Raw genomic sequence first — 19,030 nt, 5'->3', positions numbered from 1 at the left:
TGCCCAGTGAGTGAGAACCTCACCCAGTGAGTGAGTGAGAACCCCACCCAATGAGTGAGTGAGAACCTCGCTCAGTGAGTGAGTGAGAAGCTTGCCCAGTAAGTGAGAAACTCACCCAGTGAATGAGTGTGAACCTCGCCCAGTGAGTGAGTGAGGACCTCATGCAGTGAGTGAGAACCTCACCCAGTGAGTGAGTGAGAACCTCACACATTGAGTGAGAAACTCGCCCAATGTGTGAGTGAGAAACTCGCCCACTGAATGTGAGAATCTCAACCAGTGAGTAAGTGAGAACTTGACCAGTGAGTGAGTGAGAATCTCACCCAGTGCGTGAGTGAGAACCTCACCCAGTGAGTGAGAACCTCACCCAGGGAGTGAGAACTTTGCCCTGTGAGTGAGTGAGAACCTCATCCAGAGTGAGAACATCACCCAGTGAATGAGTGACAGCCTCACCCAGTGAGTGAGTGAGAACCTCGCCAAATGAGTGAGTGAGAACCTCATCTGGTGACTGAGTGAGAATCATGCCCAGTGAATGAGTGAGAAACTCACCCAGTGAGTGAGTGAGAACATCACCCAGTGAATGAGAACCTGACAAGTGAGTGAGTGAGAAAAGCACCTAGAGTGAGAACCTCACCCAATGAGTGAGTGAGAACCTCACCCAGGGCTTGAGTGAGGGCCTCGCCCAGTGAGTGAGAACCCCACCCTATGAGTGATTGAAAACCTTGCCCAGTGAGTGACTGAGAACATCACCCAGTGTGTGAGAAACTCGCCCACTGAGCGATAACCTCAGTCGGTAAGTCAGTGAGATCCTCACCAAATGTGTGAATGAGAACATTGGCCAGTAAGTGAGTGAGAACCTTGCCCAGTGAGTGAGAAGCTTGCACAGTAATGGAGTGAGAAACTTGCCCTGTGAGTGAGTGAGAACCTCACCCAGTGAGTGAGAAAGGAAGTCATCGACTGAGTGAGTGAGAACCTCATCCAGTGAGTGAGATCCTCTTCAAGTGAGAGAGTGAGAACCACACCCAGTGAGTGAGTGCCTCACCCAGTGAGTGGGTGAGAACTTCGCCAATGAGTGAGTGAAAACCTCGCCCAGTGAGTGAGTGAGAAACTTGATCATTCAATGTGAGGAACCCAACCAGTGAGCAAGTGAGAATGTTGCCCAGTGAATGATTGAGAAACTCACCCAGTGTGTGAATGAGAACCTCGCCCAGTGAATGAGAACTTCCCCCAGTGAGTGAATGACAGCATTGCCCACTGTGTGAGCGAGAACATCGCCCAGTGAATGAGAACATGACAAGTGAGTGAGTGAGTGAGAAAGCACCCAGAGTCAGAACCTCGCCCGATGAGCAAGAACCTCACCCAATCAGCGAGTGAGAACCTCGCCCAGTGTGTGAGTGACAACCTCGCCTAGTGAGTGACTGAGAACATCATCCAGTGTGTGAGAATCTCGCCCACTGAGCGAGAACCTCACATGGTGAATCAGTTAGAACCTCACTAAATGTATGAATGAGAACATTGCCCAGTAAGTGAGTGAGAACCTCACCCAGTGAGTGAGAATATCACCCAGTGAGTGTAAGAACCTAGCGCAGTGAGTGAGAAGCTAGCACAGCGATGGAGTGAGAAAGTCACCCTGTGAGTGAGTGAGTACCTCACCCAGTGGGTGAGAAATAAGCTCACCCAGTGAGTGAGTGAGAACCTCATCCAGTGAGTGAGAACCTCTTCCAGTGAGAGAGTGAGAACCTCACCCATTAAGTGAGGTAGATCCTCATCCCGTGAGTGAAAACCTCATCCACTGAGTGAGTGAGAATCTTGCCAGTGAGTGAGAATCTCGCCTAGTGAGAACCTCACCCAGTGAGTGAAAACCTCACCCAGTGAGTGAGAACCTTGCTCAGTGAGTGAGAGAGAAGCTTGCCCAGTGAGTGAGAACCTAACGCAGTGAGTGAGCATGAACCACATCCAGTAAGTGAGAACCTCACCCATTGAATGAAACTCGCCCAATGAGTGACTGAGAAACTCGCCCATTGAGTGTGAGAAACTTAACCAGTGAGTGAGTGAGAACCTTGCCCAGTGAGTGAGTGAGAATCTCACCCAGTGTCTGATTGAGAACCTCGCCCAGTGACTGAGAACTTCACCCAGGCGTGAGAACTTTGCCCCGTGAGTGAGTGAGAAGGTCATCCAGTGAGTGTATGAGAACAATGCCAACTGTGTGAGTGCGGACCTCACCCAGAGAGTGAATGAGAACTTTCCCCACTGAGTGAGTGGGAACCTTGCCCAGTGTGTGTGAGAACCTCACCCAGCGAGTGAGAAAAATGCACAGAGATCAAGTGAGAACCTCAACCACAGAATGAGAACCTCACCCAGTGTGTGAGTGAGCACCTCACCCAGTGACTGAGTGAGAACCTCGCCCAGTGAGTGAGTGAGAACCTCACACATTGAGTGAGAACCTCGCGCTATGAGTGAGTGAGAAACTCACGCATTGAGTGTGAGAAACTTAATCAGTGAGTGAGTGAGAACTTTGCCCAGTAATTGAGTGAGAAACTCACCCAGTGTGTGATTGAGAACCTCGCCCAGTGAGTGAGAACCTCACCCAGGGAGTGAGAACTTCGCCCAGTGAGTGAGTGAGAAGCTCGCCAAGTGAGTGTATGAGAAGTTTGCCCACTGAGTGAGTGCGGACCTCGCCCAGAGAGTGAATGAGAACTTTTCCCACTGAGTGAGTGAGAACCTCGCCCAGTGAGTGAGAACCTCACCCAGTGAGTGAGAACCTTACCCAGTGATTGTAAGAACCTCCACCAGTGTGAGCATAATACACAGTGATCAAGTGAGAACCTCACCCAGTGAGTCAGTGGGAACCTCCCCCACTGAATGAGAACCTCACCCAGTGAGTGAGTGAGAAAAGCACCCAGAGTGAGAACCTCACCCAGGGAGCAAGAACCTCACACAATGAACGAGTTAGAACCTCGCCCAGGGCTTGATTAAAAACACCGCCCAGTGAGTGAGAACCTCACCTTGTGAGTGATTGAGAACCTCGCCCAGTGAGTGAGTGAGAACATCACCCAGTGTATGAGAACCTCGCCCACTGAGCGACAACCTCACCCGGTAAGTCAGTGAGAAACTCACCAAATGTGTGAATGAGAACATTGCCCAGTAACTGAGTGAGACCCTTGCTCAGTGAGTGAGAGAGAAACTCACCCAGTGTGTGAGTGAGAACCTCGCCAAGTGAGTGAGAACCTCACCCAGGGAGTGAGAACTTTGCCCAGTGAGTGAGTGAGAACCGCGCCCAGTGAACGGGTGAGAACCTCACCCAGTGAGTGAGTGAGAAACTCGCCCAATGAGTGAAAACCTCACCCAGTGAATGATTTAGACGAGTGGATTAAATGTAGTATCTCCAAATTTGCGGATGACACTAAGTTGGGTGGCAGTGTGAGCTGCGAGGAGGATGCTATGAACCTGCAGAGTGACTTGGATAGGTTAGGTGAGTGGGCAAATGCATGGCAGATGAAGTATAATGTGGATAAATGTGAGGTTATCCACTTTGGTGGTAAAAACAGAGAGACAGACTACTTTCTGAATGGTGACAGATTAGGAAAAGGAGAGGTGCAACGAGACCTGGGTGTCATGGTACATCAGTCATTGAAGGTTGGCATGCAGGTACAGCAGGCTGTGAAGAAAGCAAATGGCATGTTGGCCTTCACAGCAAGGGGATTTGAGTACAGGGGCAGGGAGGTGTTACTACAGTTGTACAGGGCCTTGGTGAGGCCACACCTGGAGTATTGTGTACAGTTTTGGTCTCCTAACTTGAGGAAGAACATTCTTGCTATTGAGGGAGTGCAGCGAAGATTCACCAGACTGATTCCCGGAATGGCGGGACTGACATATCAAGAAAGACTGGATCAACTGGGCTTGTATTCACTGGAGTTCAGAAGAATGAGAGGGGATCTCACAGAAATGTTTAAAATTCTGATGGGTTTAGACAGGTTAGATGCAGGAAGAATGTTCCCAATGTTGGGGAAGTCCAGAACCAGGGGTCACAGTCTCAGGATAAGGGGTAAGCCATCTAGGACCGAGATGAGGAGAAACTTCTTCACCCAGAGAGTGGTGAACCTGTGGAATTATCTACCACAGAAAGTTGTTGAGGCCAATTCACTAAATATATTCAAAAAGGAGTTAGATGTAGTCCTTATTACTAGAGGGTTCAAGGGGTATGGCGAGAAAAGAGGAATGGGGTACTGAAGTTGCATGTTCAGCCATGAACTCATTGAATGGCGGTGCAGGCTCGAAGGGCCAAATGGCCTACTCCTGCACCTATTTTCTATGTTTCTATGTAACCTCACACAGTGAGTGAGAATCTCACCCAGTGAGTGAGTGAGAACCTCACCCAGTGAATGAGAACCTGACAAATGAGTGAGTGAGAAATCACCCAGAGTGAGAACCTCACCCAGGGAGCAAGAACGTCACCCAATGAGCGAGTGAGAACCTCACCCAGGGCTTGAATGAGAACCTCACCCAGTGTGTGAGAACGAAGGTCATCCACTGAGTGAGTGAGAACCTCATCCAGTGAGTGAGATCCTCTTCAAATGAGAGAATGAGAAACTCACCCAGTGAGTGAGATAGAACCTCATCCAGTGAGTGAAAACCTCATCCAGTGAGTGAATGAGAATCTTGCCCAGTGAGTGAGAACCTCACCCAGTGAGTGAGTGAGAAACTCCCCCACTGAGTGTGAAAACTTAACCCGTGAGTAAGTGAAAACTTGCCCAGTGGATGAGTGAGAAACTCACCTAGTGTGTGAGTGAGAACCTTGCCCAGTGAGTGAGAACCTTACCCAGGGAGTGAGAACTTTGCCCTGAAGTGAGTGAGAACCTCACCCAGTGAGTGAGTGAGAACCTCACACATTGAGTGAGAAACTCGCCCAATGTGTGAGTGAGAAACTCGCCCACTGAGTGTGAGAAACTTAACCAGTGAGTAAATTAGAACCTTGCCCAGTGAGTGAGTGAGAAACTCACCCAGGTTGTGACAACTTTTCCCAGTGAGTGAGAACCTTGCCCAGTGAGTGTGAACCTCACCCAGTGAGTGACTGAGATCCTCACCCAGTGAGTGAGTGAGAACCTCGCCCAGTGAGTGAGAACCTCACCCAGGGAGTGAGTGAGAGCTTCACCCAGTGAGTGAATGAGAAACTCACCCAGTGAGTGAGAACCTCACCCAGGGAATGAGAACATTGCTCTGTGAGTGAATGAGAACCTCGCCCAGTGAGTGAGAACCTCATCCAGTGAGTAATTTAGAGCCTCACCCAGTGAGTGAGTGAGATCCGTGCCCAGTGTGTGTGTGAGAACCTCACCCAATGAGTGAGTGAGAATCAGGCCTGTGAATGAGTGTGAACTTCACCCAGTGAGTGAGAACCTCACACAATGAGAGAGTGAGAACCTCACACAGTAAATGAGAAACTGACAAGTGAGTGAGTGAGAAAAGCACCCAGAGTGAGAACCTCACCCAGGGAGCAAGAACCTCACCCAATGAACGAGTTAGAACCATGCCCAGGGCTTGAGTGAGAACCTCGCACGGTGAGTGAGAACCTCTCCATGTGAGTGATTGAGAACCTCACACATTGAGTGACAAACTCACCATATGAGTGAGTGAGAACTTTGCCCAGTGACTGAGTGAGAAATTCACCCAGTGTGTGATTGAAAACCTCGCCCAGTGAATGGGAACCTCACCCAGGGAGTGAGAACTTCGCCCAGTGAGTGAGAGAAGCTTGCCCAGTGAGTGTATGAGAATTTTGCCCACTGAGTGAAAGCGGACCTCGCACAGAGAGTGAATGAGAACTTTTCTCACTGAGTGAATGAGAACCTCGCTCAGTGAGTGAGTGAGAACCTCACCCAGTGAGTGAGAACATCACCCAGTGTGTGAGAACCTCGCCCACTGAGCGACAACCTCACCCGGTAAGCCAGTGAGAACCTCACCAAAAGTGTGAATGAAAACATTGCCCCGTAAGTGAGTGAGACCCTTGCCCAGTAAGTGAGTGAGAAGCTCAGCCAGTGAGTGAGAAAGAAAGTCATCCACTGAGTGAGTGAGCACCTCATCCAGTGAGTGAGATCCTCATCAAGTGAGAGAGTGAGAACCTTAGCCAGTGAGTGAGATAGAACCTCATCCAGTGAGTGAAATCCTCATCCAGTGAGTGAATGAGAACCTTGTCCATTGAGTGAGAACCTCACTCAGTGAGTGAGTGAGAACCTCACCCAGTGAGTGAGATCCTCACCCAATGAGTGAGTGAGAACCTCGCTCAGTGAGTGAGTGAAAAGCTCGCCCAGTGAGTGAGAACCTCGCCCAGTGAGTGAGTGTGAACCTCGCCCAGTGAGAGAGTGAGAACCTCATGCAGTGAGTGAGAACCTCACCCAGTAAGTGAGTGAGAACCTCATACATTCAATGAGAAACAAGCCCAATGTGTGAGTGATAAACTCACCCACTGAGTGTGAGAAACTTAACCAGTGAGTAAGTGAGAACTTGCCCAGTGAGTGAGTGAGAAACTCATCCAGTATGTGAATGAGAACCTCACCCAGTGAGTGAGAACTTCACCCAGGGAGTGAGAACTTTGCCCTGTGAGTGAGTGAGAACCTCGCCCAGTGAGTGAGGACATCACCCAGTGAGTGAGTGAGAGCCTCACCCAGTGAGTGAGTGAGAACCTTGCCCAATGAGTTAGCGAGAACCTCATGCAGTGACTGCGTGAGAATCATACCCAGTGAATGAGTGAGAACCTCACCCAGTGAGTGAGTGAGAACCTGGCCCAGTGAGTGAGAACCTCAACCAGTGAGTGAATAACCTCGTGCAGTGAGTGAGAACCTTACCCAGTGAGTGAGTGTGAACATCGCCCAGTGAGTGAGAACCTGACAAGTGAGTGAGTGAGAAAAGAACCCAGAGTGAGAAACTCACCCAATGATCGAGTGAGAACCTCGCCCACGGCTTGAGTGAGGACCTCGCCCAGTGAGTGAGAACCCTGTGAGTGATTGAGAACATCACCCAGTGAGTGAGAACTTCGCCCACTGAGCGATAACCTCAGCCGGTAAGTCAGTGAGATCCTCACCAAATGTGTGAATGAGAACATTGGCCAGTAAGTGAGTGAGAACCTTGCCCAGTGAGTGAGAAGCTCGCACAGTAATGGAGTGAGAAACTTGCACTGTGAGTGAGAGAGAACCTCACCTAGTGAGTGTGAAAGAAAGTCATCCACTGAGTGAGTGATAACCCCATTCAGTGAGTGAGATCCTCTTCAAGTGAGAGAGTGAGAACCTCACCCAATGAGTGAGTGACTGCCTCAACAATGAGTGAGAGAGAACCTCACCCAGTTAGTGAGTGAGAACCTCGCCCAGTGACTGAAAACCTCACCCAGTGAGTGAATGAGAACCTTGCCCAGTGAGTGAGAACCTCGCCCAGTGAGTGAGTGAGAACCTCATGCAGTGAGTGAGATCCTCACCCAGTGAGTGAGTGAGAACCTCACACTGAGTGAGAAGCTCGCCCAATGTGTGAGTGAGAAACTCGCCCACTGAGTCTGAGAAACCTAACCAGTGTGTAAGTGAGAACTTGCCCAGTGAGTGAGTAAGAAACTCACCCAGTGTGTGAGTGAGAACCTCGCCCAGTGAGTGAGAAGCTCACCCAGGGAGTGAGAACTTTGCCCTGTGAGTGAGTGAGAACCTCACCCAGAGTGAGAACATCACCCAGTGAGAGAGTGAGAGCCTCACCCAGTGAGTGAGTGAGAACCTCGCCCAATGAGTGAGTGAGAACCTCATCCGGTGACTGCGTGAGAATCATGCCCAATGAATGAGTGAGAACCTCACCCAGTGTGTGAGTGAGAACCTGGCCCAGTGAGTGAGTACCTCATCCAGTGAGTGAATAACCTTGTGCAGTGAGTGGGAACCTTACCCAGTGAGTGAGTGAGAACATCGCCCAGTGAATGAGTGACAACCTCACCCAGTGAGTAAGTGAGTGAGAACCTCGCCCAGTGAGTGAGGGCATCACCCAGTGAGTGAGTGAGAGCCTCACCCAGTGAGTGAGTGAGAACCTCGCGCAATGAGTGAGCGAGAACCTCATGCAGTGACTGAGTGAGAATCATGCTCAGTGAATGAGTGAGAACCTCACACAGTGAGTGAGTGAGAACCTGGCCCAGTGAATGAGAATCTCACCCAGTGAGTGTATAACCTCGTGCAGTGAGTGAGAACCTTACCCAGTGAGTGAGTGAGAACATCGCCCGGTGAATGAGAACCTGACAAGTGAGTGAATGAGAAAAGAACCCAGAGTGAGAAACTCACTCAATGATGGAGTGCGAACCTCATCCAGGGCTTGAGTGAGGACCTCGCCCAGTGAGTGAGAATCTCACCCTGTGAGTGATTGAGAACCTCACCCAGTGAGTGAGTGAGAACATCACCCAATGTGTGAGAACCTCGCCCACTGAGCGATAACCTCAGCCGGTAAGTCAGTGAGATCCTCACCAAATGTGTGAATGAGAACATTGGGCAGTAAGTGAGTGAGAACCTTGCCCAGTGAGTGAGAAGCTCGTACAGTAAATGGAGTGAGAAACTTGAACTGTGAGTGAGGGAGAACCTCACCCAGTGAGTGTGAAAGAAAGTCATCGACTGAGTGAGTGATAACCCCATCCAGTGAGTGAGATCCTCTTCAAGTGAGAGAGTGAGAATCTCACCCAGTGAGTGAGTGAGTGCGTCACCAATGAGTGAGTGAGAACATCGCCCAGTGTGTGAGTGCAAGCTCGCCCAGTGAGTGAGAAATTCACCCAGAGAGTGAGTGTGAACCTCGCCCACTTAGTGAGTGAGAACCTCATGCAGTGAGTGAGAACCTCACCCAGTGAGTGAGTGAGAACCTCACACTGAGTGAGAAGCTCGCCCAATGTGTGAGTGAGAAACTCGCCCACTAAGTGTGAGAAACCTAACCAGTGTGTAAGTGAGAACTTGCCCAGTGAGTGAGTGAGAAACTCACCCAGTGTGTAAGTGAGAATCTCGCCCAGTGAGTGAGAACCTCACCCAGGGAGTGAGAACTTTGCCCTGTGAGTGAGTGAGAACCTCGCCCAGAGTGAGAACATCACCCAGTGAGTGAGTGAGAACATCGCCCAGTGAATGAGTGACAACCTCACCCAGTGAGTAAGTGAGTGAGAACCTCGCGCAGTGAGTGAGGACATCACTCAGTGAGTGAGTGAGAGCCTCACCCAGTGAGTGAGTGAGAACCTCATGCAGTGACTGAGTGAGAATCATGCTCAGTGAATGAGTGAGAACCTCACCCAGTGAGTGAGTGAGAACCTGGCCCAGTGAATGAGAATCTCACCCAGTGAGTGAATAACCTTACCCAGTGAGTGAGTGAGAACATCGCCCGGTGAATGAGAACCTGACAAGTGAGTGAATGAGAAAAGAACCCAGAGTGAGAAACGCACCCAATGATGGAGTGCGAACCTCACCCAGGGCTTGAGTGAGGGCCTCGCCCAGTGAGTGAGAATCTCACCCTGTGAGTGATTGAGAACCTCGCCCAGTGAGTGAGTGAGAACATCACCCAGTGTGTGAGAACCTCGCCCACTGAGCGATAACCTCAGCCTGTAAGTCAGTGAGATCCTCACCAAATGTGTGAATGAGAACATTGGCCAATAAGTGAGTGAGAACCTTGCCCAGTGAGTGAGAAGCTCGTACAGTAAATGGAGTGAGAAACTTGCCTTGTGAGTGAGGGAGAACCTCACCCAGTGAGTGTGAAAGAAAGTCATCCACTGAGTGAGTGATAACCCCATCCAGTGAGTGAGATCCTCTTCAAGTGAGAGAGTGAGAACCTCACCCAGTGAGGGAGTGAGTGCCTCACCAATGAGTGAGTGAGAACCTCACCCAGTTAGTGAGTGAGAACCTCGCCCAGTGAGTGAGTGAAAACCTCACACATTGAATGAGAAACTCACCCATTGAGTGTGAGAAACTTAACCAGTGAGTGAGTGAGAACTTTGCCCAGTGATTGAGTGAGAAACTCATCCAGTGTCTGATTGAGAACCTCGCCCAGTGAGTGAGAACCTCACCCAGGGAGTGAGAACTTCGCCCAGTGAGTGAGTGCGGACCTCGCCCAGAAAGTGAATGAGAACTTTTCCCACTGAGTGAGTGAGAACCTCACCCAATGAGTGAGAACCTTGTGCAGTGAGATTAAGAACCTCCACCAGTGTGAGAACAATGCACAGTGATCGAGTGAGAACCTCACCCAATGAGTGAGTGAGAACCTCATCCAGTGAATGAGAACCTTACAAGTGAGTGCATGAGAAAAGCACCCAGAGTGAGAACCTCACCCAGTGAGCAACAACCTCACCCAATGAACGAATTAGAACCTCGTCCAGGGCTTGAGTGAGAACCTCACCACGTGAGTGAGAACCCACCCAGGGAGTGAGAACATCACCCAGTGAGTGAGTGAGAGCCTCACCCAGTGAGTGAGTGAGAACCTCGACAATGGGTGAGTGAGAACCTCATCCAGTGACTGAGTGAGAATCATGCCCAGTGAGTGAGAACCTGGCCCAGTGAGTGAGAACCTCTCCCAGTGAGTGAATAACTTCGTGCAGTGAGTGAGAACCTTACCCAGTGAGTGAGTGAGAACATCGCCCAGTGAATGAGAACCTGACAAGTGACTGAGTGAGAAACATAGAAACTTAGAAAGTAGGTGCAGGAGTAGGCCATTCGGCCCCTTGGGCCTGCACCGCCATTCAATGAGTTCATGGCTGAACATGCAACTTCCATACCCCATTCCTGCTTTCTCGCTATACCCCTTGATCCCCCTCATAGTAAGGACTACATCAAACTCCTTTTTGAATATATTTAGTGAATTGGCCTCAACAACTTTCTGTGGTAGATAATTCCACAGTTAGACCACTCTCAGGCTGAAGAAGTTTCTCCTCATCTCGGTCCTAAATGGCTTATCCCTTATCCTTAGACTGTGAGCCCTGGTTCTGGACTTCCCCAACATTAATAAGAACATAAGAACATAAGAACATAAGAATTAGGAACAGGAGTAGGCCATCTCGCCCTTGAGCCTGCTCCGCCACCCAACAAGATCATGGCTGATCTGGCCGTGGACTCAGCTCCCACGTGAGAAAAGCACCCAGAGTGAGAGCCTCACCCAATGAGCGAATGAGAACCTCACCGTGTGAGTGATTGAGAGCTCGCCCAGTGAGTGAGTGAGAACATCACCCAGTGTGTGAGAACCTCGCCTACTGAGCGATAACCTCAGCCGGTAAGTCAGTGAGATCCTCACCAAATGTGTGAATGAGAACATTGGCCAGTAAGTGAGTGAGAATCTTGACCAGTGAGTGAGAAGCTCGTACAGTAAATGGAATGAGAAACTTGAATTGTGAGTGAGTGAGAGCCTCACCCAGTGAGTGAGAAAGAAAGTCATCCACTGAGTGAGTGAGAACCGCATCCAGTGAGTGATATCCTCTTAAAGTGAGAGAATGAGAATCTCATCCATTGAGTGACTGAGTGCCTCACCCAGTGAGTGAGTGAGAGCCTCGCCCTGTGAGTGAGTGAGTACCTTGCGCAGTGAGTGACAGAGAATCACATCCAGAGAATGAGAACATTCAGTGTGAGAAACTCAACCAGTGAGTAAGTGAGAATGTTGCCCAGTGAATGATTGAGAAACTCACCCAGTGTGTGAATGAGAACCTCGCCCACTGTGTGAGAACCTCACCCAGCGAGTGAGAACTTCACCCAGTGAGTGAATGAGAGCATTGTCCACTGTGTGAGTGAGAACATCGCCCAGTGAGTGAGTGAGAACCTCACCCAGTGAATGAGTACCTGACAAGTGAATGAGTGAGAAAAGCATCTAGAGTGAGAACCTCACCCAATGAGCGAGTGAGGACCTCGCCCAGGGCTTGAGTGAGGACCTCGCCCAGTGAGTGAGTGGGAACATCATCCAGTGTGTGAGAACCTCACCCACTGAGCGATAACCTCAGCCGGTAAGTCAATGTGATCCTCACCAAATGTGTGAATTAGAACATTGGCCAGTAAGTGAGTGAGAACCTTGCCCAGTGAGTGAGAAGCTCGCACAGTAATGGAGTGAGAAACTTGCCCTGTGAGTGAGTGAGAGCCTCACCCAGTGAGTGAGATCCTCTTCAAGTGAGCGAGTGAGAACCTCATCCAGTGAGTGAGTGAATGCCTCACCCTGTGAGTGAGTGAGAACCTCACCCAATGAGTGAGTGAGAACCTCGCCCAGTGAGTGAGGAACCTGATCATTCAGTGTGAGAATCTCAACCAGTGAGTAAGTGAGAACGTTGCCCAGTGAATGATTGAGAAACTCACCCAGTGTGTGAGTGAGAACCTCGCCCATTGTGTGAGAACCTCACCCAGCAAGTGAGAACTTCCCCCAGTGAGTGAATGAGAGCATTGCCCACTGTGTGAGTGAGAACATCGCCCAGTGAGTGAGTGAGAACCTCACCCAGTGAATGAGAACTTGACAAGTGAGTGAGTGAGAAAGCACCCAGAGTGAGAACCTCACCCAGTGAGCAAGAACCTCACCCAATCAGCGAATGAGAACCTCACCCAGTGCGTGAGTAACAACCTCGCCTAGTGAGTGAGTTGGAACATCACCCAGTGTGTGAGAACCTGTCCACTGAGCGAGAACCTCTCATGGTGAATCAGTTAGAATCTCACCAAATGTATGAATGAGAACATTGCCCAGTAAGTGAGTGAGTACCTCGCCCAGTGAGTGAGAAACAAACTCATCCGGTGAGTGAGTGAGAACCTCATCCAGTGAGTGAGAATCTTTCTAGTGAGAGGGTGAGAACCTCACCCAGTAAGTGAGATAGATCCTCATGCCGTGAGTGAAAACCTCATCCACTGAGTGAGTGAGAACCTAGTCAGTGAGTGAGAATCTCGCCTAGAGAGTGAGAACCTCGCCCAGTGAGTGAGTGAGAAGCTTGCCCAGTAAGTGAGAACCTCACACAGTGAGTGAGTGAGAACCTAGCCAGTGAGTGAGTGGGAACTTCGCCCAGTAAGTGAGAACCTCACACAGGGAGTGAGTGAGAGCCTCACACATTGAGTGAGAAACTCGCCCAATGAGTGTGAGAAACTTAACCAATGAGTGAGTGAGAAACTTGACCAGTGAGTGAGTGAGAATCTCACCCAGTGTGTGATTGAGAACCTCACCCAGTGAGTGAGAACCTCACCCAGGGCGTGAGAACTTTGCCCCGTGAGTGAGTCAGAAGGTCGTTCAGTGAGTGTATGAGAACATTGTCCACTGTGTGAGTGCGGACCTCGACCAGAGAGTGAGTGAGAACCTCACTAAGCGAGTGAGAAAAATGCACAGTGATCGAGTGATAACCTTACCCAGTGAGTGAGAACCTCACTCAGTGATTGAGGGAGAAACTCACCCAATGTGTGATTGAGAATCTCACCCAGTGAGTGAGAACCTCACCCAGGGAGTGAGTGAGGAGCTCGCCCAGTGAGTGTATGAGAACTTTACCCACTGAGTGATTGCGGACCTCGCCCAGAAAGTGAATGAGAAGTATTCCCACTGAGTGAGTGAGAACCTCGCCCAGTGAGTGAGTGAGAATCTCACCCAGTGAGTGAGAACCTTGCCCAGTGACTGTGAAACTTGCCCAGTGAGTGTAAGAACCTCCACCAGTGTGAAAACAATGCACAGTGATCGAGTAAGAACATCAGCCAGTGAGTGAGTGAGAACCTCACCAAGTGAATGAGAACCTGACGTGAGTGAGTCAGAAAAGCACCCAGGGAGCAAGAACCTCACCCAATGAACGAGTTAGAACCTCACACAGGGTTTGAGTGAGAACCTTGCCCAGTGAGTGAGAACCTCACCCTGTGAGTGTTTGAGAACCTCGCCCAGTGAGTGAGTGAGAACATCACCCAGTGTGTGAGAACCTCGCCCACTGAGCGACAACCTCACCCGGTAAGTCAGTGAGAACCTCACCAAATGTGTGAATGAGAACATTGCCCAGTAAGTGAGTGAGACACTTGCCCAGTGAGTGATGAGTACCTCACCCAGTGTGTGAGAAAGAAAGTCATCCACTGAGTGAGTGAGCACCTCATCCAGTGAGTGAGATCCTCTTCAAGTGAGAGAGTGAAAACTTCACCCAGTGAGTGAGCGAGAACCTGATGCAGTGACAGAATGAGAATCATGCTCAGTGAATGAGTAAGAACCTCACCCAGTGAGTGAGTGACAACCTGGCCCAGTGAGTGAGAACCTCATCCAGGGAGTGAGAACTTTGCCCTGTGAGTGAGTGAGAACCTCGCCCATTGAGAGTGAGAAACTCACCCAGTGTGTGAGTGAGAACCTCGCCCAGTGAGTGAGAACCTCATCCAGGGAGTGAGAGCCTCACTCAGTGAGTGAGTGAGAACCTCGCCCAATGAGTGAGTGAGAACCTCATCCGGTGACTGAGTGAGAATCATGCCCAGTGAATGAATGAGAACCTCACCCAGTGAGTGAGTGAGAACCTGGCCCAGTTAGTGAGAACCTCAACCAGTGAGTGAATAACCTCGTGCAGTGAGTGAGAACCTTCTCCCGTGAGTGAGTGAGAACCTTGCCCAGTGAATGAGTGACAACCTCACCCAGTGAGTGAGCGAGTGAGAACCTCACCCAGTGAGTGAGGACATCACCCAGTGAGTGAGTGAGAGCCTCACACAGTGAGTGAGTGGGAACCTCGCCAGTGAGTGAGTGGTAACCTTGCCCAGTGAGTGAGAATCTCACACAGGGAGTGAGTGAGAGCCTCACACATTGAGTGAGAAACTCGCCCAATGAGTGTGAGAAACTTAACCAGTGAGTGAGTAAGAAACTTGACCAGTGAGTGAGTGAGAATCTCACCCAGTGTGTGATTGAGAACCTCACCCAGTGAGTGAGAACCTCACCCAGGCCGTGAGAACTTTGCCCCGTGAGTGAGTGAGAAGGCCGTCCCGTGAGTGTATGAGAACATTGCCCACTGTGTGAGTGCGGACCTCGCCCAGAGAGTGAATGAGAACTTTTCCCACTGAGTGAGTGAGAACCTTGCCCGGTGAATGTGAGACCCTCACCAAGCAAGTGAGAAAAATGCACAGTGATCGAGTGATAACCTCACCCAGTGAGTGAAAACCTCACCCAGTGCTTGAGGGAGAAACTCACCCAATGTGTGATTGAGAATCTCGCCCAGTGAGTGAGAATCTCACCCAGAGAGTGAGGACTTCACCCAGTGAGTGAGTGAGGAGCTCGCCCAGTGAGTGTATGAGAACTTTGCCCACTGAGTGAGTGCGGACATCACCCAGAAAGTGAATGAGAACTTTTCCCACTGAGTGAATGAGAACCTCGCCCAGTGAGTGAGTGAGAATCTCACCCAGTGAGTGAGAACCTTGCCCAATGAGTGTGAAACTTGCCGAGTGAGTGTAAGAACCTCCACCAGTGTGAGAACAATGCACAGTGATCGAGTAAGACCATCAGCCAGTGAGTGAGTGAGAACCTCACCAAGTGAATGAGAACCTGATGTGAGTGAGTGAGAAAAGCACCCAGGGAGCAAGATCCTCACCCAATGAACGAGTTAGAACCTCACCCAGGGCTTGAGTGAGAACGTCGCCTAGTGAGTGAGAACCTCAGCCTGTGAGTGAATGAGTACCTCACCCAATGAGTGAGAAAGAAAGTCATCCACTGAGTGAGTGAGCACCTCATCCAGTGAGTGAGATCCTCTTCAAGTGAGAGAGTGAGAACTTCACCCAGTAAGTTAGATGGAACCTCATCCAGTAAGTGAAAACCTCACACAGTGAGTGAGTGAGAACCTTGCCCAATGAGTGAGAAGCTCGCCCAGCGAGTGAATGAGAACCTCACCCAATGAGTGAGAACCTCACCCAATGAGTGAGTGAGAACCTCACTCAGTGAGTGAGTGAGAAGCTTGCTCAGTGAGTGAGTGTGAACCTCACCCAGTGAGTGAGTGAGAACCTCATGCAGTGAGTGAGAACCTCATTCAGTGAGTGAGTGAGAACCTCACACTGAGTGAGAAACTTGCCCAATGTGTGAGTGAGAAACACGCCCACTGAGTGTGAGAAACCTAACCAGTGTGTAAGTGAGAACTTGTCCAGTGAGTGAGAAACCCGCCCAGTGTGTGAGTGAGAACCTCGCCCAGTGAGTGAGAACCTCATCCAGGGAGTGAGAACTTTGCCCTGTGAGTGAGTGAGAACCTCGCCCAGAGTGAGAACATCACCCAGTGAGTGAGTGAGAGCCTCACCCAGTGAGTGAGTGAGAACCTCGCCCAATGAGTGAGTGAGAACCTCATCCGGTGACTGAGTGAGAATCATGCCCAGTGAATGAGTGAGAACCTCACCCAGTGAGTGAGTGAGAACCTGACCCAGTGAGTGAGAACTTCAACCAGTGAGTGAATAACCTCGTGCAGTGAGTGAGAACCTTCTCCCGTGAGTGAGTGAAAACCTTGCCCAGTGAATGAGTGACAACCTCACCCAGTGAGTGAGCGAGTGAGAACCTCGCCCAGTGAGTGAGGACATCACCCAGTGAGTGAGTGAGAGCCTCACCCAGTGAGTGAGTGAGAACCTCGCCCAATGAGTGAGCGAGAACCTCATGCAGTGACTGAATGAGAATCATGCTCCGTGAATGAGTGTGAACCTCACCCAGTGAGTGAGTGACAACCTGGCCCAGTGAGTGAGAACCTCACCCAGTGAGTGAATAACCCCATGCAGTGAGTGAGAACCTTACCAGTGAGTGAGTGAGAACATCGCCCAGTGAATGAGAACCTGACAAGTGAGTGAGTGAGAAAAGAACCCATAATGAGAAACTCACCCAATGATCGAGTGAGAACCTCGCGCAGGGCTTCAGTGAGGACCTCGCCCAGTGAGTGAGAACCTCACCAAATGTGTGATTGAGAACCTCGCCCAGTGAGTGAGTGAGAACATCACCCAGTGAGTGAGAAGCTCGTACAGTAATGGAGTGAGAAACTTGCCCTGTGAGTGAGGGAGAACCTCACCCAGTGAGTGTGAAAGCAAGTCATCCACTGAGTGAGTGATAACCCCATCCAGTGAGTGAGATCCTCTTCAAGTGAGAGAGTGAGAACCTCACCCAGTGAGTGAGTGAGTGCCTCACCAATGAGTGAGTGAGAACCTCGCCCAGTTAGTGAGTGAGAACCTCGCCCAGTGAGTGAGTGAAAACCTCACCCAGTGACTGAGAACCTCACCCAGTGAGTGAGTGGGAACCTTGCCCAGTGAGGGAAACCTTCCACAGTGAGTGAGTGAGAACCTCACACATTGAGAGTGAGAAACTCACCCAATGAGTGATTGAGAAACTCGCCTATTGAGTGTGAGAAACTTAACCAGTGAGTGAGTGAGAACCTTGCCCAGTGAGTGAGTGAGAAACTCACCCAGTGTCTGATTGAGAACCTCGCCCAGGGCGTGAGAACTTCGCCCTGTGAGTAAGTGAAAAAGTCGTCCAGTGAGTGTATGAGAATGTTGCCCACTGTGTGAGTGCGAACGTCACCCAGAGAGTGAGTGAGAACCTTGCCCAGTGAGTGTGAGAACCTCACCCAACGAGTGAGAAAAATGCACAGTGATTGAGTGAGAACCTCACCCAGTGAGTGAGTGAGCACCTCACCCAGTGAGTTTGTGAGAACCTCCCCCAGTGAGTGAGAACCTTGCGCAGTGAGATTAAGAACCTCCACCAGTGTGAGAACAATGCACAGTGATCGAGTGAGAACCTCACCCAATGAGTGAGTGAGAACCTTACCCAGTGAATGAGAACCTTACAAGTGAGTGAGTGAGAAAATCACCCAGAGTGAGAACCTCACCCAGGGAGCAAGAACCTCACCCAATGAACGAATTAGAACCTCGCCCAGGGCTTGAGTGAGAACCTCACCCTGTGAGTGAGAACCTCACCCAGGGAGTGAGAACCTCACCCAGGGAGTGAGAACATCACCCAGTGAGTGAGTGAGAGCCTCACCCAGTGAGTGAGTGAGAACCTCGACAATGGGTGAGTGAGAACCTCATCCAGTGATTGAGTGAAAATCATGCCCAGTGAATGAGTGAGAACCTCACCCAGTGAGTGAGAACCTGGCCCAGTGAGTGAGAACCTCACCCAGTGAGTGAGAACATCGGCCAGTGAATGAGAACCTGGCAAGTGAGTGAGTGAGAAACATAGAAACATAGAAACATAGAAAATAAGTGCAGGAGTAGGCCATTCGGGCCCTCGAGCCTGCACCGCCATTCAATGAGTTCATGGCTGAACATGCAACTTCAGTACCCCATTCCTACGTTCTCGCCATACCCCTTGATCCCCCTAGTAGTAAAGACTACATCTAACTCCTTTTTGAATATATTTAGTGAATTGGCCTCAACAACTTTCTGTGGTAGAGAATTCCACAGGTTCACCACTTTCTGGCTGAAGAAGTTTCTCCTCATCTCAGTCCTAAATGGCTTATCCCTTATCCTTAGACTGTGACCCCTGATTCTGGACTTCCCCAACATTAATAAGAGCATAAGAACATAAGAACATAAGAATTAGGATCAGGAGTAGGCCATCTCACCCCTTGAGCCTGCTCCGCCACCCAACAAGATCATGGCTGATCTGGCCATGGACTCAGCTCCCACGTGAGAAAAGCACGCAGAGTGAGAACCTCACCCAATGAGCGAGTGAGAACCTCACCCTGTGAGTGATTGAGACCTCGCCCAGTGAGTGAGTGAGAACATCACCTAGTGTGTCAGATCCTCGCCCACTGAGCGATAACCTCAGCCGGTAAGTCAGTGAGATCCTCACCAAATGTGTGAATGAGAACATTGGCCAGTAAGTGAGTGAGAACCTTGACCAGTGAGTGAGAAGCTCGCACAGTAATGGAGTTAGAAACGTGACTTGTGAGTGAGTGAGAGCCTCACCCAGTGGGTGAGAAAGAAAGTCATCCACTGAGTAATTGATATCCTCTTAAAGTGAGAGAATGAGAACCTCACCCATTGAGTGAGTGAGTGCCTTGCCCAGTGAGTGAGTGAGAACCTCGCCCAGTGAGTGAGTGAGAACCTCACCCAGTGAATGAGAACATTCAGTGTGAGAAACTCAACCAGTGAGT

The sequence above is a fragment of the Pristiophorus japonicus genome, chromosome 2 (assembly GCF_044704955.1).
Source record: "Pristiophorus japonicus isolate sPriJap1 chromosome 2, sPriJap1.hap1, whole genome shotgun sequence".
NCBI lineage: Eukaryota > Metazoa > Chordata > Chondrichthyes > Pristiophoridae > Pristiophorus > Pristiophorus japonicus.
This window is presented reverse-complemented; position numbering follows the sequence as displayed.